The 25,351-nt window shown below is 41.3% G+C and overlaps 1 protein-coding gene and 1 pseudogene across 1 annotated transcript in view; both read left to right on the top strand.

The window, feature by feature from the left end:
* The window catches only part of Gabrb1 (gamma-aminobutyric acid type A receptor subunit beta1), a 450,390-nt gene that overhangs the window by 394,235 nt on the left and 30,804 nt on the right, over positions 1-25,351 (top strand). The window lies entirely within an intron of this gene.
* LOC129692756 (60S ribosomal protein L37a-like) lies at positions 24,968-25,302 on the top strand (annotated as a pseudogene).

The raw sequence follows: 25,351 nt of genomic DNA, 5'->3' as shown, positions 1-25,351 counted from the left end.
ATGATTCATGACAGTAGCAAATTACAGTTCTGAAGTAGCAATGTAATAATTTTATGGTTGGGGTCATCATAACATGAGGAGCAAAGGTCGCAGCCTTAGGAAGGTTGAGAACCACTGCCTTAGACCTTCTTTTGGTTGCTGGAGCTGCCTATAAATCATGTACTGACCTTCCATTTTCTGTCAGTGACTAGGGTGGGAGTGGGGTGCTGTACTGCAGCATACAGTGAGTTGATTGGGAAGCAGTGATGGATCTGGGAGTGCTTGAAGTGACTTTGAGTGGCAGATAATAACATCTGAAATATATATTAATTATTAAGCATGACCTAATAGAAATATTGGGATAAGCAACAGGGAGTTTAGAAGGCATCTTGGGTAAAAGACTGAAGGACTTGGAAGAAATTAAGTCTCTATGTGGCACAGATGTCCAGCTGGAGGAGCCAAGACAGTGCAGCATTGAGGAGAGATGTTACATGGCTTTGGAGCTGACAGTCTGAGGAACACATGGCCTTCCTCATGAAGTGCATACATTTTACTTGTGTCTTTGACATGTTCTCAGTATTTATCCTCAGCTGGACTTACATTCAAAAATCTTCCTACCTCAACCTCCTAAGTGCTAAAATTATACTTAGCATCATTTTTATTAACATTTTAAGGAATATTAATGTCTAGTATTGATTACAGCAAAGAATGAAAATAAGCAATTATCTCAGAAAAGGTCAGAAAGAATATAGGACTGAGAACAGAAAGCTTATCTTTTTTAAACTTTATTTATTTACTTTACATCCGATTGTAGTTTCTCCTCCCTCCTCTCCTCCCAGTCCTTTCCACCGCTGCTTCCCCCAATCCACTCCTTCTCCCTTAAAGAACAGAATGTTTATCTTATATTTGCTATTGTCTGCTATGACCTTGGACAAATCCAATGCTTCTGAGCTTAGGTGTTTGTTTGTTTGTTTGTTTGTTTCTTTGGGGGTTGGTGAAATAGTGGGGGAGATTTTCAGACACTGAGTCTTATGTGCCAAATACATTTGTAATAATTGCTTACTTATTTTTCTTTCCTACTTACACCTAAACACACACACCCCTACACAAATTCTCCACAGTAACATTGAACGGTTTTTTACAAATTAGGCCAATAGACAAGTCTATCCACATCTTCTCTTGTTCTTTTTTAAATTTCAAACTTGGCATTCCTCAGCAGTATGAATTCATCAAGTCTGTTGAACCCTGTGACTTCGATTCCACTTGATAGTGAGGAAGTTAATCTCAAAATTCCCATGTGATTCATAAACACTTCCCTCACGCAGAAGCTCTGGGCATTTGGAGGAGAGCCCCTATGCCCATGATGTCCGAAGATATGAATCCATAACACTGCTAGCAAGTAAAAACATCACCACCCATGATGGTGATGGCAATGGCAAAAAGGCCCACTTTTCACAAATTCAGAATTGTGACTAACTACAAACCTGTACCAAAGGTGTGGCTGTTAACCATGGCAGCTTTCCTTTGTTTCCCCTATTTCATACCAAAAGCAAATTGAGTGGAGGATGGACTATAAATATAGGTATCATAGATATGCTTCAGTTTCCTATTCAATTAAGATCTATTTCCAGTGAAATAGGGGATATGGGGTGAAAGGCAGAGATGGACAGAAAGACAGACACTGAGACTCAGAAACAACCTTGAGCTCAATAATCATCTTTAAGGCTACTAAACTAAAAACAAGAAAGACATCATAGAATGCCCTGGGCTACACAGAGAATAAAGACTACATAATGGCTAAAGTAAACAGCATTGATGCTTATAGGAAAACAAACTTTGTTCTATTAATTGACCTTATGTTTCTGGGCAATTGTGTATGTGCCTGGTGACAAGAAGATAAATTGCTGAAAACTAGACAGGGACATGGTTCAGCTGCCTGGGTCTACCTTCCAGTGGGAAGCAGATATAACAGTTACCTCTAAATTTTTAAGGTTCACAAGGAAAACAAGTTGCTTAAGAACCAACTGCAAGTGAGAGGATCTTGGGCATTTACATTAGAGCTAGACAAAACTTCCTTCCATGTCCCACTAACCAAATTAAATTCACTTTTATAGAGCAATTGAGGCTGTCTTTTTAACATTCAACTTAGGTGACTGGTTTACTGAGCAATCAGAACTCCATGAACACAAACAGGACATTCTGTTTCTTCTTCCAGCCACCAGGGAACTATTGAATCTCTTCTCTGTCATGAGGTCATCTCTACTCAGTTCATTAGTATCTGGCCATGTTGTGTCACTGGCAAAACCTTGGTTCAGTTTAAAATTCTAGTTTGTTCCAACCTACCACCAGTATCTAGTTACTTCTCTAAGGCAGGTCTTAAACACTTCCTTTCCCTTTAATATGTAAATGAATTTGGGGAGGAACCTTGAGAATATCACACACACACACACACACACACACACACACACACACACACTCACTCACCCTGGTCTTGAGAATGACACACATACCATGGCTCTGAGAATTACTAAACCTCCTCTTTTTCCTGGTACCTTAGAGTTTACAGGTAACCCTTTTAGATGGTCCACTTCAGCAGCTGGAACCTAGTATTCCCCAAGCCACAGAGAGCTGGCTGCTCCCCTCTGCCCCTCTTTCTTCCTACCCAGCGATAATGATCTCACACTCAAAGACACATCCATTTGGATAAGTAATTTTCGATGCAACGATGAGGCACTAAGTGTTTTCTTTTTACAGTGACTCTCAAACTTGAAGTGATTTGTTCTCCTCTGACCTCAAGAAGAAGAAAAGATTACAAGATTCCTCGTGCTAGGTGGGCTAGGTAGCACACGCTTGTGAAGGGGTCTCTGTGATCACCACAGTGAGCAGAGTAACAATCTGTGGGAGGCAAGAAAGCAGTTTGGTGCAACATGTCTAAATAGCCAGTATTAGTTCAAACTTCAGGAGTCTGACCCTGCATAGCTTAATTTGAGCATATTTAAGCACAGGACAATGTGGTGGATTTTCCTGTTGATAATTAACTTGTTCCTGTAGGCATAATAAAAGTCAAGATGTGAGCACATCAAAACTCTCCATAAAGTACACATGGCAGCTTCCAAAAAGATGGGTTTTATAGTTTGACGACAGGTGTCAACTTACACATAGATAGGATCTGTAGATGAGAAAACTCACAATTAGGGGCTGGGGATGATCCATTTGGTCTCAACCACACACGGCACAGAAGTCACCAGGCTATTAACCACATCAGATTCAAGACCCAAGTGCTTCCTCATATATTCTCTGTTCTTTAAAAAAAAAAAAAAAAAAAAAAAAAAAAAGTCTAATCAGAGCCTAATTTCTTCATCTGTAGAGGAACAAGTCTTACAGAACCTTGAGTAATGACTTAAAAGCTCTCCGTGTTACTTATTATTTAATATTATCATTGGATTTATAAATAGCTTCATGACAACTATGCATAAGACCCTGGCTAAGTAAGATGTGTACTCCAACATCAACAAGAATGCAATCCTCCAGAAACGCGCATGGGAAGACTTACAACAAAGTACTTAGAGTAATTTGGCAGTACAAGGAAAGGTGCATGGCGTTTTAGATATGGAGGGAGCCGTGAGACAAGGTGTTTAGAAAAATCTCAGTTGTGGTTGCCGATGAGAGGTTCCTGCCTTAAAGTTATGGGATGGTTGATCATCTGACTCCTGCTTATGGACAAATGAGCTTATTCACAATTAGTGGCTTTTCTCACAGCTTAAGGTTCAGTAAGAGGGAAAGATTCTATATGCCATAACCAGCCCATCTAAGGGTAGTTTTCAGGAAAGATGTAAATAGGTGGAGAGTGGGAGTCAGGCTTTTTAGTATTGAGAGGAAAGAGTCCTCTAATATCCATAGAGCACCTATGACTGGTTTGTTTGAACAATATTTCATGCTGACAAGAGGCTGACAATTGCTAGGCATGGCTACGCAGAAACTGCATCTGGTCCCACAACAAGGAGAATTATTTATTGGGAAGTAAGTGACTTAGCCACAGGAACAGAAAGGAAGGAGGACTTTGAGTGAGGCCACTGCTAGCTTCTCCTGATTTCAACAGATGCCAAGGCAGTATGTAATAAACAATATGAACAGCAAGCCTTGCTTTGCGGCCTGTGGTAAGCACCAGCTGAACTCAGTCTAAAGACAAAGCAGCAACACTAGGAAGACTTGCATGAGATTAGGGCCATTGCCCTCTGTGTGAAGGCAGCACATGCCTGATCTGTGCACACTTGCTGCCACTGAAACATCAGCTGCAGATGGTAATAGGAAAAGCAGCTGGAGTTAGACTCTATTAAAGTAGTCTGCACTGGGACAATGAGTTAGATACTCACAGCATTCTGTAATAACCCATAGAATGATCTAGAGTTGGACTATTACAGATTTTCTGTATTAGTCCAGTCAATGAGTTAGACACTATTACAGTACTTCAATATTAAAGATCACTCCTTTTAAAAATCATTAGGCATCCCATAATTCAAAGACAGGACTGTTTAAGAACACCTCCACCAGCCATGCCTGTAACCCCAGCACTCAGGTAGGCAGAGGCAGGCAGATCTCTGTGAGTTCAAGGCGAGCCTGGTCTACAAAGCGAGTCCAGGACAGCCAAGGCTACACTGAGAAACCCTGTCTCAAAACAAAACAAAACACCTCCATTAATTTCTCTATCGCATGATATTTTAGCATTAGACATGCATCTGTAAGCCTCCAAAATAGTTCACTTTACTAGCTAATCTCCTTGAACTGAGAACATTAGTCTTTTAGAAAAATCTTTTTCCAGAGCATTAAATAACTATTCCAGGGAATAAATTTTAAAAATTACTGTTGTAGCTAACAAGTGACTCATTAAAAGAGTCCAAGCTGGGAGTGACATTGTCCTGTTTGTATTTTAAATTCAAGATTCTTTTGGATATGTGGCAAATGGATTTGAAGGTCTCAAAATGTGAGCAGTTACTGAACCTAGTTAGGAGGTTGTGGAAGCAGTCCAGGGATACTGTCACCAACAGATATAAGGTAAAAGAAACGGGGAAAACTGGACATCTGAAATGCATTTTTATTTTTATTAATGAGGGTGGTATAGTTAAATCTTGTTGAAGTCACAAACACCAGCATGCCTGCACAGTCTCAAGAAGACAAGTTCTATCCTGGTTACATGAGATAAACATCTCTGCTGAGCTCATGGGAAAGGTCTGGTCCAAAGTCATTTAAGGATCTGGAAGTTAAGAGTCCTGCCAAATTTGGGAGCAGAACCATCCTGTAAAGAGGGTTCACAGGGCAAAATAGTAGGAGGATGGAAGATGGCGATTCAGGCCTTGACTTGGGTCTGAAGTGTTAGAAATCAGGTGCTCCCCCAGCCTGCCTTCAGGACTCAGTGAACCTGTCATCACAGCCCTTTCACTCTTTCACTCACTCTCTTGCTCTGTCTTTCTGTCTCTCTGTGACTCTTTGTTTCTGCTTTCCTCTTTCATGTCCCCTCTCCAAGTCCCCCCCCCCACAATAAATATCTTACATGAGATATGTTGCAAACTGTGACCTTTATGGCCTTGGCCCAGATCACCAAGATACTCAGCCACAAAATCCTAACGTGAAGTACATCTGCCTATTCAGCCCACTGACTAGAGTTACAAGACCCTGCCCAGGTCCAAAGACACTTCCGTAATCCTTTCAGGCCTTGCACAGAAAGTGTGAAAAAAATGGAGAACTATGTATGACTCCCGTGGGAGACCAGATGAAGTGACAGTGCCATGAACTGGCCACAGGCCGTTACCAGAACAGAGTAATGGTATCTTCCATATCAAACATCTTGAAATTTTGTGTGTGTGTCGAATATTCATTAGAAAATGGAGGACGGATAGCAATCCTAAGAGACAACTCTGTTCTAGAGGTGAGATTTAAGTGACATGATCAGTAGCTAAAACTAAGGAAGTGCTGGCCCAGAGTCCAAGAGGAGGAAGAGATCCCCTACAGAACATTAAAGTTTTTAATGTCAGAGAAAAGTCAAAGAGGAGGAGAGGAAATTGTTCATGAAATAGACCTAAAAAATGTGGATTCGAAGAAGCCACAGAAGTGAGAGTTACACATTGCTAAGATTTCAGGTGAGTGAAAGGGCAAAGGGGTCAGAGAAGCAGTTAATTGGCGAGCCAAGAGGCCACTGAAGATCTCAGCAGGAGGAAGTTTGTGGGAAGTGTGAGGACTGACTTGTTTTTGCAGAGAGAGGGAAGGAAGGAGTTGAAAGAGCAACAAAGAAGCACTTACTCCTGAGCTTCTTCCTAAACCACATGATTGTACCATTTATTCAATTAACACTGAGTTTTATGAAAACAGATGAACTTCCTGCCCTTAGGATTTGCTGATAGATAAAGGATAAACTGTCCTCTCAGTTTCCCTGTAACATTTGCTTTTATTTTTATCACTTTTTGTATTATACTGGGTACATGTATTCCTTTATCCCCTTCTTAGTAGAGAGGTCTGGACTGGGATAGTGGCTCGGTGGGTAAAAGATTTATTCCAGAAACATGAGGACAGAAGTTCAGATTCCCTGTTTTGAACCTATGTAAAAGCCAGAAGTGGTTACATGTGCCTATAACCCAACATTGAGGGGCAAAGAGAAGTTGATGCAGAGACTCATTCACTGCTCTGCCAATTCAGTCTACAATGGCGGTTCATAATCTTCCTAGTGCTGCAACTCTTTAATACAGTTCCTCATGTTGTGGTGGACCCACACACACACCAACGACAAAATTATTTCGTTGCCACTTTCTAACTGTAATATGGCTACTCTTATGAATCAATCTGATATTTAACGCTGTGGGGGTCAAGACCCACAACTTGATAACCACTGGACTAAACCTTAGGCGTCCAGTTCAGTGAGAGTTTATGTGTCAAGGCAATGAATTAGAGGCAGGTAAGGAAGTCGCTTGACTCCTGACCTTGCCTCTGCAGGCACACACCTACTCAAATTCCTGCACCTTTGCATGTATGTACCACACAGAAGGAAGAGAGATAGCTGAGGGTGACAATAAGCTCTTTCGAGATTAATACAGAGTAAAACTTCCAACGGAGAAGGGGGAGATCAGCCAGGAAAAAAAAAAGCAAAAAAACACCAAGGCTCCTGCTGTGGGCGCCACTACAATGGAAAAATGTGTGATGGAGAGGTTGGGAAGATGGAGTACGAAATGGGAAGGTGGAAGAGGAAGCAAAGTTGAGGGGTTTGTACACTGTGGAGAAAGGTGGAACTGAAGACTTGATGGAGGTGAGGAACAGGCAGATATAAGGTGGTCATGGGGAAGTCCTGGTACAGACTGCCACCAAAACTCATCTCTGGATCCGTGGTTCTGCTACAGCTGTGGTCTGTGTTGATGTCTGTGTCCCAAGTTACCATCAAAAGCCAAGCAGATGTCTGTGGTCTGAGCTGCCCCCGAGATTATATGAATGTCTAAGGGCCGTGCTGCCATTGAGGACACATGCTCAGCGGTGGGTGGCACTGGCACCTGAGGCAATGAGAACATCTAGGTCTATGCTGCTGCCGGGCGCCATGTCTGGGTCTGTGATCCTATGGCAGCAGAGCCCTGTGTTGATGTCCCAGGCCTGTGTTATTACCAAAGGCCATGCAGGAGTCTCTGGTCTGGACAGCCTCCTGAAGCACTGTGCTGAGCTGGCCCTGCCCCTCCCTGGTCACTGTTGGGGTGACTTTCCCTCACATTGTGTGAAGGTGTGCCTCTGTATTTTCATTTGTTGAATACTGGACTGGAAGAGAGCTAAGTACTGGCAGAATTGTGGTATTGTCATTGTATGGCATATCACTGTCATTATATTTGTAAATACTTGTCCTTCCGCACCTGCTAAGATGCTTGAAACTCAGACAGCTTCTCAATGCCTTTGGAAACCAAAGAGATTGTTCTGGTATTGTCTCGCTGCTGATTGGTTGTAATAAAGAGCTGACAACCAGTAGCTGGGACAGGAAGTGGAGGGTGGAACTTGTGGGAGAGAGAGGAACACAGGGAGAAGGCAAATACAGGGGATTCTGACACTGAATGGAACAGAGGCACAGAGGTACACAGGAGCAGAGAGGTACAAAGATAGCCACGTGGTGGGTCTTAGGCTAAAATAGTGGGATTAAATTTAAATGGTAACTGGGAGACTGCCCCAGCAAAAGACCTAAGTTTTAAACTATATAAAAGTCTCTGTGTCATTATTTATACCACTGTCAGGTCTACAAAAGCTCCCGCTATATGCTAGCACACCTGAAAGAGCTGATCCTGTCCCTTGCCAGCTGTGGCATTGGGTGAGCTAGCAGGACAGTACTGGAGAACTCATTCTGGTGATGCTTGTGCAGGAGGGCTGCTGTGGGATAACCAACTCAGACACCCTTGAGCTAGCCCACCCCAACATCTACTCCATCATTAATCTACCGGAGAGCATGAAAGGGCAAGTCCTGCAGATCCAAAGCTGCAGGATCTCCACAACACAGGGCAACAACAAGATATCCAAGAGGAGTCCCAGTGAGGATCCGTATTGATAGTGTAGCAGAAGCCAGAGGCCTCAGAACAGACCAATGACTCATTGCAATAAATTGGCCTGCTCTTTAATTACCTTCCCCTGAGGGGAAGCAGCATTACCAGGCCACAGAAGAAGACAAGGCAGCCACTCCTGATGAGACCTAATTGACTAGGATCAGAAGGAAGGAAAAGAAGACCTCCCCTATCAGTGGACTTGGGGAGGGGCATGCATGCAGCGGGTGGAGGAAGAGAGGGATTGGGATGGAGGAGGGAGAGAACCACAGGGGGGATACAAAGTGAATAAAGTGTAATTAATAAATAATTTTAAAAAATATTTGCAAGTAAGGTGTAGACAAAGGAGTATTCTGTATGACACGGCTTCCACAACAAGATTTTTTTTTTTACTCTATCTTATTTTATTTTATTTATTTTATATTTGCTGAGGTGGGGGGAGGTTGCAAGGGTAGAGGGCGGATCCAAAGTGATGGGGAGATAATTGGGATTGCAGTGCATGATGTGGAATTCACAAAGAATCAATAAGAAGTTTTTTACAACTTATTAATCTATGCATTGTAAAAGCTTACCAATGTGTCTACACATAATAGTCATATAACATACGTGTTTGTTTTTTATGTAGATGTATTAAGTGACTTCATCATTATAACTCTGGGAAACAGTACAATTAGTCCGGTGCCATAGAGTCAGCAGCTGCAAATAGGGGTGACTAAAACTTAGCAAAGTCACAACTAGCAAATGATGAAGCTGAGAACGGAGTCCAGATCTGGGATTCCACATGTGTTCCTCTCATTAGGCGAACTTTGATGCCTTTTACTCCTGGAATTATGGGTTGAAAGTTATATGTTGCTTTTCAAACTCTTCATTTTGTTCCAGATTATAGACTAGCAGTACAGAGTGGGACGGACAGAGACCAATATGACAAACTGCCATCCCTGAACATACACCCTTTGAACGAACTCACTGTTGATCATGCTACAGTATGTAGTATTGAATAGGTTGTACTATACACTATGTCATGTCCAAAAGAAACTCAGGACAAATGACTAAGTTAGGTGCCAGTTAGGAAACCAAAGTGCATGCTGGCCTCCAGGCTTTCTCAGCATTGCAAGTACCTGTTACAAAGTCCATGCTGGCATTCTGGCTCTCCTCAGCTCTTTTCACCCCACTCCATATCCTAAACTTCTCCAGCTAATGGGCTTCTTTTACCTCCCCCTACCAGCTGCTCATTCCTATATAACCTTGCCATTTCAGCCATGTTCTTTCTTGGTCCTCTCGCCTCTTTGTTCTCTCCCCTCTCGCTCTTCCCCTCTTTCTCACTCATGGTCCTACCCATTCCTTTGGCCTAGTTCAGTCTACCATTTTTTTCCTGCTTTAGACTTTTCAAGATGCCCTGGGCTATCCTCTCTCTCATATCTACAATAAAAACCTTCCCCTCAACCATATCTTGAAGTGGCCATGGATAAAGTGCTGGCTTTATGCATTTTGTGCTGAGACGCCACTTTCTCATACACGATAGTGAACTGTACTAGAACATTCTGTACTAAACGGTGTTGACTAATTCTTGGTCAAGCTGATGCATGGTAGGGTCATCTAGGAAGAGGTATCCTCTATTAAGAACATGCTTTCCATGTGTGTCTTTCTGCTCCTGGGATACCTCACCACTCAGGATGATCTTTCTTAGTTCCTACCATTTGCCTGCAAATTTCATGATTTCCTTTTTTTTTTTTTTTAGTTGCTGAGTAGTATTCTATTGTGTAGATGTACCACAATTTCTGTATCCATTCCTCAGTTGAGGGACATCTGGGCTGTTTCCAGATTCTGGTTGTTAAGAATAAAGCTGCTACGAACATGGTTGAGCAGATGTCTTTATTGTATGCTTGAGCATATTTCTGGATATATGTCTAAGAGTGGTATAGCTGGATCTTGAGGTAACACTATTCCTAATTTTGTGAGAAAGCACAAGATTGATTTCCAAAACATATACTCACTTTTGAGTAAATATTAGACATATAATATAGGATAAACATACTAAAATCTGTACACTTAAAGAAGCTAAGCAAAAAGGAGGACCGTGGGTAAGATGATCAATCCTCACTCAGAAAGGCAAACGGGATTGACATCGGAAAAGGAAAAAAAGAGGGAACAGGACAGGAGCCTACCACAGAGGATCTCTGAAAGACTCTGCCCAGCAGGGTATTGAAACAGATGCTGAGAATAGTTGCCAAACTTTGGGCAAAGTGCAGGGAATCTTATGAAAGAAGGGAAAGATAGAAAGACCTGGAGGGGACAGGGGGAGCTCCACAAGGAGGGCAACAGAGCAAAAAATTCTGGGCACAGGGGTCTTTTCTGAGACTGATACTCCAACCAAGGACCAGTCATGGATATAAACTAGAACCGCTGCTCAGACATACCCCATGGCAGCTCAGTCTCCAAGTGGGTACCCTAGTAATGGGAACAGGGACTGTCTCTGACAAGAACTCAGTGGCTGGCTCTTTGATTACCTCCCCCTGAGGGGGTAGCAGCCTTATCAGGCCATAGGAAAAGGCAAAGAATCCAGTCTTGATGAGACCTGATAGGCTAGGGTCAGATGTAAGGGGAGGAGGACCTCCCCTATCAGTGTACTTGGAGAGGGGCATGGGAGGAGAGAAGGGAAGGGAGGGCAGGTTTGGAAAGAAAGGAGGGAGGGGACTACATCTGGGATACAAACTCAATAAATTGTAATAAATAAAAAAGTTTCTTAATAAAAATAACTTTTTTAAAGATACAGAATCTTAAAAGACGGGGAAAACAAAGGATTTTCCAAAGGGAGAGGACACATTCCATCCTCCAGAAAAGCTCACTAACTCAGGAAGTAGACAACTCAATAGCTTCTGAAAGTCCCTGAAAGCAACTAGATCCACTAGACCCCTCCCCAAGCTTATTAAAAAAAAAAAAAAAAAGAATATGCTTTCAGAAGATTGCCAGTAGCAAGGCTGTAAGAATTTTTTTTTTTTTTTTTAATGTGAGAAGGCTGTCTACTATAGAATATGCCATCTCCAGGAACAGGAACCTAGGATCTATTTAAAAAAAAAAAAAAAAAAAAAAAAAGCAAGCTTAATAAGCTACAGAAAGCAAGCCAGTAAGTAGCATTCATCCAGGTTTCTGCTTCAGTTCTTGTATTCAGGTTTCTGCTTCAGTCTCTGTCCTGACTGCCCTGGGCGATCAGCTGTGGTTGGGACATGTAAGCCTTGGGGCAAGTAAATCCTTCCCTCCTCGTGTTGGTTCTGTCAGTGTTTTATTGCAGCAAGAGAAAAACAACTAATACATGTACTGTATCATTCCATATCATGGCTCCAAACACTATACTGTAATAAGATAAACCTTTTAAAGGTGCTAATTTATTTCCAAAAGGGACAAATATGAACCCTTTCTTGTGGTTACACCTAAGAGACTGTAGGGCAATCATTACAATGACAGAAAATGAGAATTGCTTAGACGTATGAACACATTCATATGAAACTAGGCAGTATGGTAAAGAAAAAGACTGGAAATAAACCAACAATGTAATCTTTTGACCATATGTCAAGTCTTAAATTCTCTATGACTCAGTTTTCTAAGTGTTAGAATTGGAGATTTTTTTCTCTTATTAAAATTCAGTAACATGCTCATATCTGTCTGGGAAAAAAGATGACCCGCTCGATACCTGACACATGAAGATGCTTAATCAATAGCAGATGTAAATATTATCACAAGGAGACACAGGAGCTTGGATGTGTTTACTCAACAGTATTTCTTTTCAAGATTCACTCTGCAGCAGAATTTCTAGTTTTCTATAGTTTTTACATAACAACTTCTCTGAAATTTCTTTCAATGTTGTACTTTGGGGGAGGGCTTAGATTTAAGATAACTACCGAGGGTAGCATTCAGAAAAGCATTAAATTCATAAAAAAATCAATGACATTCCACCAAGGACCATGTATGGATATAACCTAGAACCTCTGCTCGGATGAAGCCCATGGTAGCTCAGTAACCAATTGGTTTCCCAAAGTAAGGGGAACAGGGACTATTTCTGATAGGAACTCAATAGCAGGCTCTTTGACCTCCCCACTCCCCCAAGGGAGGAGCAGTCCTGCTAGGCCACAGAGGAGGACTTTGCAGCCAGTCCTAAAGATACCTGATAAAACAGGGTCAGATGAAAGGGGAGGAGGTCCTCCCCAATCACTGGACTTGGAAAGGGGCAGGGAGAAGATGAGGGAGGGGGGAGGGTTTGGGAGGGAATGAGGGAGCAGGATACAGCTGGGATACAGAGTTAATAAAATGTAACTAATGATAAAAAAAGGAAAAAAGAAAAAAATCACTGAAATCAATTATCTGCCGAGTAATACCTTTCAGTGAAAAAGTACTGCTCTACAGAAAAGAAGAAGTCAAACAGTAGAGTTACAAAGACAAGTATTTCTATGGATTATCTCAAAAAAAAGTCCCAAGAGTACAGGTTGATATGAGCTAGAGAAAAGTAACCTAGTCAAAAATCTTCCTTTGGAAATGAAAAACCACTGCGCAGAAGCGGCTAGGATTTCCCTGATCTTGGTCTCATACTGGCAAGAACCATCCCTCCAACGGGGTGGCTCTGAGACCATAGGTTCTCTTGTGTTCATCTGCAGGTATGTTTGCAGCCAGGATTCCTCTGCATCCTCCCTCATCAGCACAGGCTCACAGGGAAAGTCAGAGTAGTGTTTGACATCTAACAGACCATGCGACCCCAAAGAGTGGAACCACGGGCTTTTCCACAAGGATGCTTCTAACCAGACTTCAGGAACTGGTTTTACTGCAGACTAAAATTAAAAAATCATGCATATGTATCAATGTCATGTGATGTTCCAATACATGTACACCACATTATGTAATATTTAAATCAATTTACACTTATCTGTCTCCTCCAACTTTTGCCATTTGCTTAATGGTGAATTCGTCAAAAAAAATCTCTTCAGATTTTATGAATAAAAATTATGTTAAAATTATTTATAATGCTAAAAGCCTGCTTTAGTTTGATTCTGCTGTTGTAGTAAGGCACTTATCAAAAGCAACAAGATGGAAAGAGTCTATTTCAGTTCACAAGTCACAGTCCATCATTTAGGCAAATCAGTGAAGGAACTTGAAGCAGAAAGTGTGGAGAAGTGTGCTTGCTGGTTCGAGCACAGGTTCTTGGTTAGTAACAAGCTTTCACAGCACAGGACAGCCTGTCCAGGGAATGGTGTTGCCCACAGTGGACAGGGCCCTTCCTCCATTAACAATAGAGACATTCACCTGCAGACATGCGTATAGGCCTGTATGATCCCAACAATCCCTCAATTGAAAGTCCCTTCTCAGATGAGTCTGGGCTGTGTCAAGCTGACAGTAAACCATAATGTTGTGCAATAGCACGTCGGAATTTATTATTGTTGTTGAGCTATATATTAGGGCCTTACCACTACCCCAAGCCTTGAACAACCAGCTTCCGTGACATCAGCTTCTTTAGATTTGGCATACAAGTGTGATTGTGTGGTCATTGTATCTCTGTGCCTGCTTTATCTAAATGCAACGATGTATCTGTTCCGACTGTCACAGTGGAGGGTTTCGTGCATTTTATACCATGACTGTATTGCCTTTTGAATATGTACTACCCATTCCTTACAGACTCACCAGTTGGTGGACACTGAAGTTATTTTTACTCTTTAGCTATGGTCAATAACACTACAGTAAAGGGGATACAGGTGACACTTTGAGATTTTGTTTTCCTTTAAATATATGTTCCTTAGTATTATGGTTGCATTTCGTAAAAGTTCTATTTATATTATTTTGTTTCCCATAGTGACTGTACTAATTTACATTGCCACAACAATTAACCATGCTCTCTTTTTCTTCACAACGCTACCCACATTTATTATTTGTATTTCTTGACAACAAATAACCACGCTTATAAGGTGAAATAATAGCACATTGTGCCTTTATTTGCATTTATCTGATTATTAATGTTGATCGTGTTTGTTCAATGCCTTTTGTTTTGAGAAATTATCTATTTAGAGCTATTACTCACTTTAATGAAGTTATTTACTTTTTGCTATGGAACTGCATGAATTTACTGTATTTCGTGGATATCTCTGAATTATAGGAAATATTCAACATCACATACAGCTCCAGATCCAACCTGTGGAAAACAAAGGCAAGCATAGTTCTCCTCTAATTGATCTACTTCTCTTCCTCCTCACCCTGGTCTCTTTAACTGCTATATGTATCAGAGGAGTTCAGAATAAGAATTCTTCAAACTAATAACTTTCCATATAAAAAGCAAAGGATTTTCCCAGGCCTGTTATTGAGGTTTTTCAGTTGCCTCTTTCATCTTTTGCAGCTTACTCCAAAAATGTGCAACCATACTTTGTATGGGATGAACTGTGACAGAGATAAGGCATTAGTTCATAGCGAGGAATGTCTGCTTCTGATTTGATTGCAAAACATCTTTGCATCTTCTGTATCTATAAATTATATTTCCTCAGAATAAACCTAGGTATGACTATGTAATTCCTGTCACATCACCAGTACAAGTGATCTTAGCATGAACCATGATGCTGAGCACAGCACACCATAGGTAGGGGCAAGGGATTCTCAATATTGATGTAAGTCTTTCTGGCGAGCCTTTGCCCTGTTTGTCAGCATCTCTGACCTCTAGATACCAATAACATCCCAGCCCAGCTTGTGACAACCAAAATTAGATGTTAAGTGTCCTCAAGAAATGGGATGTACCCAAGGTTGAGAGCTCCAAACTCCTCCTGAGGCACCTGTAATGCTTTTGTAATGCTTCTAAATGCTGGGATGATGGATTGCTTCTAAGGAGCACTCTGCAGCTGTAACTTTTCAAAATGACCTTTTTTATCTTCCCTATGAGTCAGGTAGCACAGATTATTGGCCCCGTTTCCACAGATAGAAACTTGGAAGCATTCAGCCTTCCCAATCAGGTCATGAATGTCTGCGCTTTCATTTTCCCCACCTGAAAAGTAAAAATTATCATCATTGCTTTTTTTTTTCCAGGCCAAAGATCGGACAGTAGCTACAGAGCAGTACCCTTCGGTGACTGCTAGTCCCAAACTATTCCACAGCGGGCAGCTCTAAAAATACATTTGTATTTGCCTGCTTTCCTATTTCATGCTCATCAGAAAGAAAGCCTTTGACATAAAGAAAATGGCAACAAGCCACATGTTCCATCAATGTAACTGCCAAATTACATGAAGCAAAAAAATCAATTCCAGAAAAACCAATAATAATCAGACAGTGGGGTTTTTCAGTACGCCGTGACACAATGCAATTTTAGAAGCACAGATATTAATGTGACCAACATGTCTAATATGATACTGATCTAGCACCTGGGATTGGGCGTAGACATGCTCTAGACACAAACAACTGGAGAGATTCAGCTTCCCAGCATTTGGCTCACGTGGATCTTAAAAGGCAGGGAGTTGTGGGGAACATCCACAGTATGAGCCAGCTCATGCCCTCTGGTTCTCAAAGTCTATCCATCCTGACCTAAAAGAGATCCTAATAATATGAGATATCAGAAGACAGTTACATTTGTCAAAGAAAAACTCCATTGCTGGAAAATAAAGTTTACTTATTTTAAACATGTAAGATCTTCATATTATATGAATCTAGTGAGTGGTAAGCAATAGGCTTGTGAAAACCGAGGGCAGGGGCTATAAACTTTACAGCTACTTTTTGACAAAGTATGTTTAGAAACTGAAGGCATGGATTTACTGTCACCTGCAAGTGAATGAAAAGGGACGAAAGTGAATGAAAAGTGAATGAAAAGTTAAAAGAACAGTTTATCCCTAAAGTGAGTTGGACTATGGTTGGCTAGTGAAGATAGAAATTGAACTATGAACTAATTGAACCTAATGATGTGTTTTTACCATATCTCACTTCTGCTGGTTACTTAGTTGCGACCAGAGATGTGAAGATGTCAAGAATGGGTGCATGGCATACACATTATCATAGCATACAGGTTGCCATTGCTTTGTATACATAGCTTGGATACTGTAGCATCATTTTCAGATGACGGTGAAAAGATCAAAGGTCAAGCTTCAACTACACTAAAGCAAGTCATTTGCCACATCTACTTTAGGCACCCATTAGAGTTTCGTTATTTAAATTAGATTCTTAGCTTAAAATCTGAATTTTTGACAAAGTAGGTTAATTATAAATGTTCTAATATCATTTAACAGAAGCTAATTTGGAAATAAAACCTCCTGAGAATCACTGATTCAAAATTAAAAACCATAGTGAAAAGGCTAAAACTCTTTCTTTTTTAAATTTTTATTTTTATTAATTACAGTTTATTCACTTTGTATTCCAGCTGTAGCCCCTTCCCCTATCCCCTCCAAATCACAACCTCTCTCCCTCTTCTTCTCCTATGCCCCTCCCCCAGTCCATTGATAAAGTAGGTCCTCCTCCCCTTCCATCTGACCCTAGTCTATCAGGTCTCATCAGGACTGGCTTCTTTGTCTTCCTCTGTGGACTGGTAAGGCTGCATCCCTCTCAGGTAGAGATGATCAAAGAACCAGCCCATGAGTTCATGCCAGAGACTGTCCCTGTTCCTATTATTGGGGAATCCTCTTGGACACTGAGTTTCCAGGGGCTACTTCTGTGCAGGGGTTCTAAACTATCTCCATGCATGGTCCTTGTTTGTAGTATCAGTCTCAGAAAAGACCCCTGTGCCGAGATTTTTTGGTTCTGTTGTTCTCCTTGTGGAGCTCCTGTCCCCTCCAGGTCTTTCTATCTCCCCCTTCTTTCATAAGATTCCCTGCACTCTGCCCAAAGTTTGGCTAGGAATCTCAGGATATGTTTCAATACCGTGCTGGGTAGAGTCTTCCAGAGACCCTCTGTGATAAGCTCCTGTCCTCTTCCCTGTAAAACTCTTTCTTTTTTTTTTTTTTTTGAGTGTTACAGAATAAAATATTTAATAATGTATATCTCTTTTTTTCTTTTTTTTAACATTTTTTTTCTTATCAGTTACATTTTATTAACTCTGTATCCCAGCCATGTCCCGATCCCTCATTCCCTCCCAGTGCCTCCCTCCCTCCCTCCCTCATCTCTACCGTGCCCCTTGCCAAGTCCACTAATAGGGGGGACCTCCTCCCCATTCATCTGATCCTGTTTTATCAGGTATCTTCAGGACTGGCTGCAAAGCTCTCCTCTGTGGCCTAACAGGACTGCTCCTCCCTTGCGGGGTGGGGAGGCCAAAGAGCCTGCCATTGAGTTCCTGTTAGAAATAGTCCTTGTTCCCCTCACTATGGGAAACCAATTGGTTACTGAGCTACCACACGCTACATCTGAGCAGGGGTTCTAGGTTACATTCATACATGGTCCTTGGTTGCATGTCAGTCTCAGAAAAGACCCTGTGCCCAGATATATTTGGTCCTTGTGGAGCTCCTATCCTTTCCTCATCAGACTAACTCCCCTTCTTTCTTATGATTCCCTGTACTCTGCCAAAGGTTTGGTCATGAGTCTTTGCTTTGAAAACACTGCTAGTTAGAGTCTTTCAAACTGAAATTCAGGAATAAAATTTTCAGATTTGAAAGTACAGTCTAGTCTAAAAGGTCTTGAGTGCCCTCTACAGGTTAACTGTATAGTTTTTAGTTTTGGTGTTTCCCTTCCCGAAATATTATGTTAGTGATTTCTGGAACAATAAAACTAGTTTACAGAGGTTTCACTTTAAAAGTATGGCATATTTACACAGTAAAATTTTCAAAGAAGACACCATCCATTCTCTAGACATCCGTCTGTAGAAAACATTTCTGTACACATTCATTACTATTCATTTATTTTGACAATTTTATACATATGATACATTCCGGATACAGTTTCAACACGCCATCATTTCCAGTTTCTTTCCTACCCCCACCGACCACCTCTCTGCCTCATAGGTCATCCATCAACTAGCACGTCAATTTGCTTTTGTTTTTGCTATTACTTTGTGGCCTGCTTAGTTTAACCAGGTCCAATGGCGTGGGCGTGGGCATGAACCTATCAGCTGGGGGATGGTCAACTCACTAGTGGCAACATGACTGAAAACAATGATTCTCCATGCTCCAGCACCATCAAATGCCAGCTTCCGCCCCACCCTCCAAGGAGGTGCCCGACCCCATGGGCATTCCCTGCCATCCATGACACCGTGTTGGAAGACTTAGTCTTGTGTGGTCCCATGAAAGCAACTGAAGCTGTTGTGAGTTTAAGGGCAACAGCCATGTCATTCCCAGAAGACAGAGTTACATGCCACTTTTCCCCATCACCTGAATCCTACTACATTCTTCAAACTCCCGCTTTGCTGGTGCTGCCTGGGCTTTGGAAAGGGTAATGTGAATGTTCAATTGAAGGAAGGGTACCCAATAAGCCACTTGCCCTTATTACTTGAACACCCATGAGTCTCTGCATTAACAGCTATTCACTGCAAATAGAGGCATCCATGACCAATGCTGAGGAAAGCATCTGTCTAGGGAGATAATTATAAATACTCAGAAGACACTTTGACAAGATGTTTAATTATCCAAAAATAAACAGTAGATTCACCCTTAGGGCCTATGATCCCCACAGCTGTGGGCCACGGTACCATGCATTAACTCCCTCTTGTGCAGCTGGCCTCAGAACCAATCAGAATGTACTTGGCTTCTACCAGAGTAGTCAATCCACTGTTGTACAGTGAACCCATCTTGTCTGTAAGGTTGCCATTGTAGAACCCTACAATCTGCAGCTGGGTGACACCACCGACTTCTTTTCCAGGTTCCTACACAGCAATTTCTACCATAGTGAACACTAGTCACCAGGGAGGAAATTTGTGATTCATGTCCACCATTCTTTCTCTATGTCCTACGTTCAAAATGTGTGGTGTCCTCGGCAATAGTATTTTGCCGTAGAGTTGTGATAAGCACCCAAAACCAATGGCAATAACCTGTGCTGTTTGGGAGGTCTCTGGGGACTTCTGGCTGTTGTGTTCTATGTGTGATTTATCTTCCATGGTATTGTGTCTTTAAACACTTGGTCGTCATCCATGATTCTACTTGGGAAGGTTATGGATCCTTTAGGAGGTGGGCAGTTGCTGAAAAGAAAGCATGTCACTGGGGTGGACTTTGAGGTTTATAGCCTGGCCCCACTAACTGTCCTGTATCTGCTTTTGAACTGTCACTGCTTTTGCAGTGTGTCTGGAAAGCCTCGTATTCCTGCTGCCATGCCTTCTCACCATGGTGGTCTATATCTAAGCCAAAAAAAATAGAGTCTTTCTCCATTAAGTTGCTTTATCAAGGTATCTTATGCTATGGCAAAAGAAAAATAACTAAGTCCGGCTAGCAACGCATAGTGAGGTATCCCAACCCCAGTATGCATGCATATACACAATTTTTTATTTCTTTTCTCTTAGCAGCATACTACATGCTTTTAGCATAACTGATTTATATTAGTTATGAATGTCTTGGATTTTAATGTATTTTTGAAAAAAAAAAAGGCCTTTATCACCAGAATTTCTTTGCAGGAAATTATCTAGCACACACATGTTTTAAGCTGAAAGAAAAAGAATTAAGATAAAACAAAACTTTAATGGTCCCCAAGGACAGACTTACAAACAATAATACTGAAATGTTTCAACTATTTAAAACAAAGGTATGAATAAATTATGAATTGTTTCCTACACTTGGGATATCAGGTGGCAATAAAAAACAAATTAGAAAATTCAAAATTTGATCCAAAACTAATCCATGGCTTCAGGCCAAAATTACCACTGCATGAAGCTTCAAACAGAACACTGTGATTTACTGAATGAGCCTATGCTTTACTCGCTCATGATTTCATTTACCCTCAAGGATATTTTATGCTTTAGGAAATAAAATGAAATTGGAGATATTAAGTATATCTCAAAATTAAGGGTGACTCTCTTCTCTAAACGTGGCAGTAGAATACTGACATACAACTTTAACAATCCCAGATAGAGCAAGCATTCTTAAACAACACCCATGAATAAATCCTGTTTTAAAACAATCCTAAATAGCATTACAATGTTGACACTCATATTTAAAGTCTCTACTTAAAGGGTTAATTATGTTTCATATATCAAAACAAAGTGATCATTTTACACTCTGTAAAGGGCTTTTCTTAACAATAAAACAGCTATTCACAAGTGCAGAGGGATTTTAATAGAAGTTACTGGAAGCGGAGTCATCCAGTCACAGTGACTGTCAGACCTCATCTAAAGGCAAGTCCCTCCCCCTTTCATAACAGAAATATCAAACATTATGTTGTCTAAATTTCAAACACAAAATTCTCAGCAATTTTGCAATACCTGCTTGTTTTATTATAGTTACAATACTATGAAAATCATCCTTTTTGGTTGATTGTACCCAGAACATGGAAATTATTAGCAATCATAGCTTATTGCCATCTTTTACCCAAGTAATATTTTTTAATTTTTTAAATTATTATTATTATTTCTTACAAGTTATTCACTTTATATCCCGGCTGTAGCCCCCTTCCTTGTCTCCTCCCAACCCCATCCTCCCTCCGTGTTCTCCTCCTATTCTCCTCCCCAAGTCCACTAATAAAGGAGGTCCTCCTCCATTTCTATCTAACCCTAGCCTATCAGGTCTCATCAGGACTGGCTGCATCATCTTCCTCTGTGGCCTGGCAAGGCTGCATCCCCCCAGGGGGAAGTGACCAGAAAACCTGCCACTGAGTTGATGTCAAAAACCAGCCCCTGCTCCCCTTACTAGGAAAACCGCTTGGAGACTGAGTCTATGGGCTGCATCTGAGCAATGGCTTTAGGTCCTCTCCATGCATGGTCCTTGGTTTGGGTATCAGTCTCTGCAGGGACACCAGGGCCCAGTTTGTTTGGTTTTTTTCCTCTGTTGCTCTTCTTGTGGAGCTCCTATTTCCTCCCCCACCCCGGCCCCAGGTTTTGTCCTCTGCCCAAAGTTTGGCTGAGTCTCAGTATCTGCTTTGATACCTTAATCAGTAGAGTCAGAGGCCCTGTGTGGAAGGCTCCTGCCCTGTTCCCTGTCTTTCTACTTCCAATGTCTATCGCATTTGTCCTTCTGAATCAGGATTGAGTATCTTCCCTAGGATCCTTCTTATTGTTTAGCTTCCCTAGGACTATAGATTTTAGTATGTTTATCCTATATAATATGTCTAATAACCACTTATGAGTGAGTATATACTATGTGTGTCTTTCTGCTTCGGGGTTACCTCACTCACGATGATCTTTTCCAGTTCCCACCATTTGCTTGCAAATTTCATGATTTGTTTTTACTAGCTAAATGGTATTCTGGTGTTTTCTCAGAATATTGGGAATAATTATCCAAGTAATATTTTTAAGAGGAAATGTTCAAAAAGTTGGAATATTTATTACATGTTTAGATAGGGTTTCAAAAATGCCAGGAGCCATGCAGGAAAAATAGCAAAACAGCTTTAGAACCCATGGAATGCGGCCCACCACTTGGCAGACACACTATGGCTGTCTATAAAGACAAGCAAAAAACTGATGGCCATTGAGTGACAACACGTGCTGGAGAGGTTGTGGAGAAAGGGGAACCCTCCTCCACTGCTGGTGGGAATGTAAACTGGTACAACCACTCTGGAAATCAATCTGGCGCTTTCTCAGACAACTAGGAATAGCGCTTCCTCAAGATCCAGCCATACCACTCCTAGGCATATACCCAAAAGAGGCTCAAGTACACAGAAAGGACATTTGCTCAACCATGTTTGTAGCAGCTTTATTTGTAATAACCAGAAGCTGGAAACAACCCAGATGCCCCTCAACTGAAGAATAGATGCAGAAATTGTGGTACATCTACACAATGGAATATTACTCAGCAATGAAAAATAAGGAAATCATGAAATTTGCAGGTAAATGGTGGGACCTGGAAAGGATCATCCTGAGTGAGCTGTCCCAGAAGCAGAAAGACACACACAGTATATACTCACTCATATAGACATGTAAACCCACTAAAATCTGTACATCTAAAGAAACTAATCAAGAGAGAGGACCCTGACTAAAATGCTCAATCTCCATCCTGAAAGGCAAAGAGAATGGACATAAGAAGAAGAAAACAGGAAACAAGCTAGAAACCCACCACGGAGGGTGTCTGAAAGGCTCTACCCTGCAGACTATCAAAGCAGATGCTGAGACTTACAGCCAACTGTTGGGCATAGTGCATGGAATCTTATGTAAGAAGTGGGAAATAGTAAGAGCTGGAGAGGACAGGGTCTCCACAAGGAGAGCAACAGAACAAGAAATTTGAACACAGGGGTCTTCCCAGAGACTCATATTCCAACCAAGTACCATGCATGGAGATAACCTAGAATGGGCCAGATGTAGCCCATGGCAGTTTAGTGTCCAAGTGGGTTCTACAGTAATGGGAACAGGGACTGTCTCTGACATGAACTGATTGGCCTGCTCTTTGATCACCTCCCCCTGAGGGGGAGCAGCCTTACCAAGCCACAGAAGATGACAATGCAGCCACTCCTGAGGAGATCTGATACACTAAGATCAGAAGGAAGGAGAGGAGGACCTCCCCTATCAGTGGACTTGGGGAGGGGCATGAGTGAAGAAGGGGGTGGGAGGATGGGACCTGGAGGGGAGGAGGGAGGGGCTTATGGGGGGATACAAAGTGAATAAAGTATAATTAATTTAAAAAAACCTGATGGACAAAGATGTCTCAGAAAAATCACTTTGTGACCATTATCACAAGCAGAAAACGGTGAATTATTTTTGCTCATGCTTCTAAAAGGTTGCAAATTTTCTGAACAACAACCAATTCTCCTACTCTCTGGACATCAAATGGACATTTAACAACTCAGTTCAGTCCAGACACCAACAACCCAGAGTTGGTCAGACTCCACTGTTTTAAGAGCTTTAAGGTAGTCCCATGAGGCTACTCTCTATTCAGATGCCAGTCACAGGGATGGATTCATAGCTGGTGTGGATGTCTGCCCATACCAGATCTAACCTGACACAGCCTTGTGGTTCCAAAAAACAAGCACCCTGAAGATTATTTTGTCAAAGCAGTTCAGTGGAGTCAGAGAAAGAGTTCAGTCTCTCTTCGATGGTAATTGTAAAGGGATTCAATTCATAAGCGGTCACATGGTTGCAAACAGTAAGGGATGGTAAGGTGTGGATGAGGATTCACAACCCTGAAGGTTTTCCAGGCCCACCTTCTCCTAGCACATTGATGTGTTGACCAGCCCCCTGAATGTTCTCTTAAGCCCATCATGTAGGATTTTCAGGAAAGGTGCCATTGATTGCTAATACAAACTCTAGACTATCTTTCTGTGGGCGTTGGGAATGGGACTAAAACTTTCAGAGTTCTAAATGAAGTTTGGTGTTTTGACAACCTGGCCCCATCCTGAAGGTATTGATTGGTTTGTAAGAGTCACCTCATTAGAACAAAAGATGTTCTTGTCACTTTGGAAATTCCAAGGAATTCATGAGCTTGGTTGTCAGAACACAGGAAAAAGGAATCTATGTCTTACCATGCCAAAAACTTGGAAGAAAAAAAGGATTATTTTTCAAGACAAACTATTCTGTCCTTTGAATGTTAACACAATTAAAATGTAACTGGTAGGGGCTGTTTGTTTTGGGAAAAGGTTTCTGAAAATAAACAGCAGGATTCACATTTATTAATAGAATTAGCATTTCCATGTGTTTTGTTTTGTTTTTGTTTTTGTTTTTGTTTTTGTTTTGTTTTGTTTTTTTTAATTCACCACTGATTTTGACCACGGAGCAGCCTTGGTTCTGATCTTTTGTCAAAATTTTCTGTAAAGCATACATGGCAGAATGCAGTATGACTCCATTGGCATTTATTAAAGCTGAACATTGATAGAAAGATTTTTTTGTTTGGTTGGTTTTATCACAAACCTGATATTCACATACCACATGGCTTATTGGTGTTGATAATAAGAAAGACATCATTCAATATTTTCAGAAGGTAAGAAATCTAAATTCTGCAGACGTGTAGGCTGATGAGATCAATTCAGTCTGGGCAAGATTCACGGTGTAGGCAGAATCCGTAATCTATTGAGGCAGCTTCATTTCTCTAAATAAACGTCAAAACATATTTGCTCTTATTTGAATGAGGATTCAAAATAAGTGAACCTAGAAAATGTGATAAACAGAGAAAAGCATACTCGGAGCTAAAACAATTAGGTAAATATTAAATGAATAAATGATGGTGTCACACCACAAAATGCTGCCTGAAATTGATGTTAGCCTAGAGGGATATTGCCAGAAGACTGTTAAGGGGGCTCCCTCCTTGTCTCTGCCGGTCCACAGTCATCTCAACCAAGTGAAATTCATGATAAGTGGCATATTTTCTAAGTTTAAAGATAATATGAAATTTAAAAGATCCAAAGAAACAACAAAAAAAAAAAAAAAAAAAAAAAGACCGGAATGGATTAAAATAAACTGGCACAGATAAAATTTAAGCCTTCTGGCTTGTGCTTCGGTTCCGGCGACATGGCTAAACACACTGAGAAGGTCAGGATCTTTGGGAAATTCGGGACCTGCTGTGGTGCCTCCCTCCAAACGATGGTGAAGAAGACTGTAATCAGCCAGCATGCCAAGTACACTTGCCCCCTCTGTGGCAAGACCAAGATGAAGAGATGAGCCATTGGCATCTGGCACTGTGGATCCTGCATGAAAACAGGGGCTTGGACCTACAGCACCACTTCTGCCATCACAGTGAAGTCCGCCATGAGAAGACTCGAGGAACTCAAAGACCAGTAGAAGCGTTACTGTTTGAAACTTGCCTCATCTGCAATAAATGGGTTCATTT

Source organism: Psammomys obesus, unplaced genomic scaffold, assembly GCF_907164565.1.
Source record: "Psammomys obesus unplaced genomic scaffold, mPsaObe1.curated_primary_1811, whole genome shotgun sequence".
Lineage (NCBI taxonomy): Eukaryota > Metazoa > Chordata > Mammalia > Rodentia > Muridae > Psammomys > Psammomys obesus.
The sequence above is the reverse complement of the archived record's forward strand: the minus strand, read 5'-3'. Positions and strand labels throughout refer to the sequence as shown.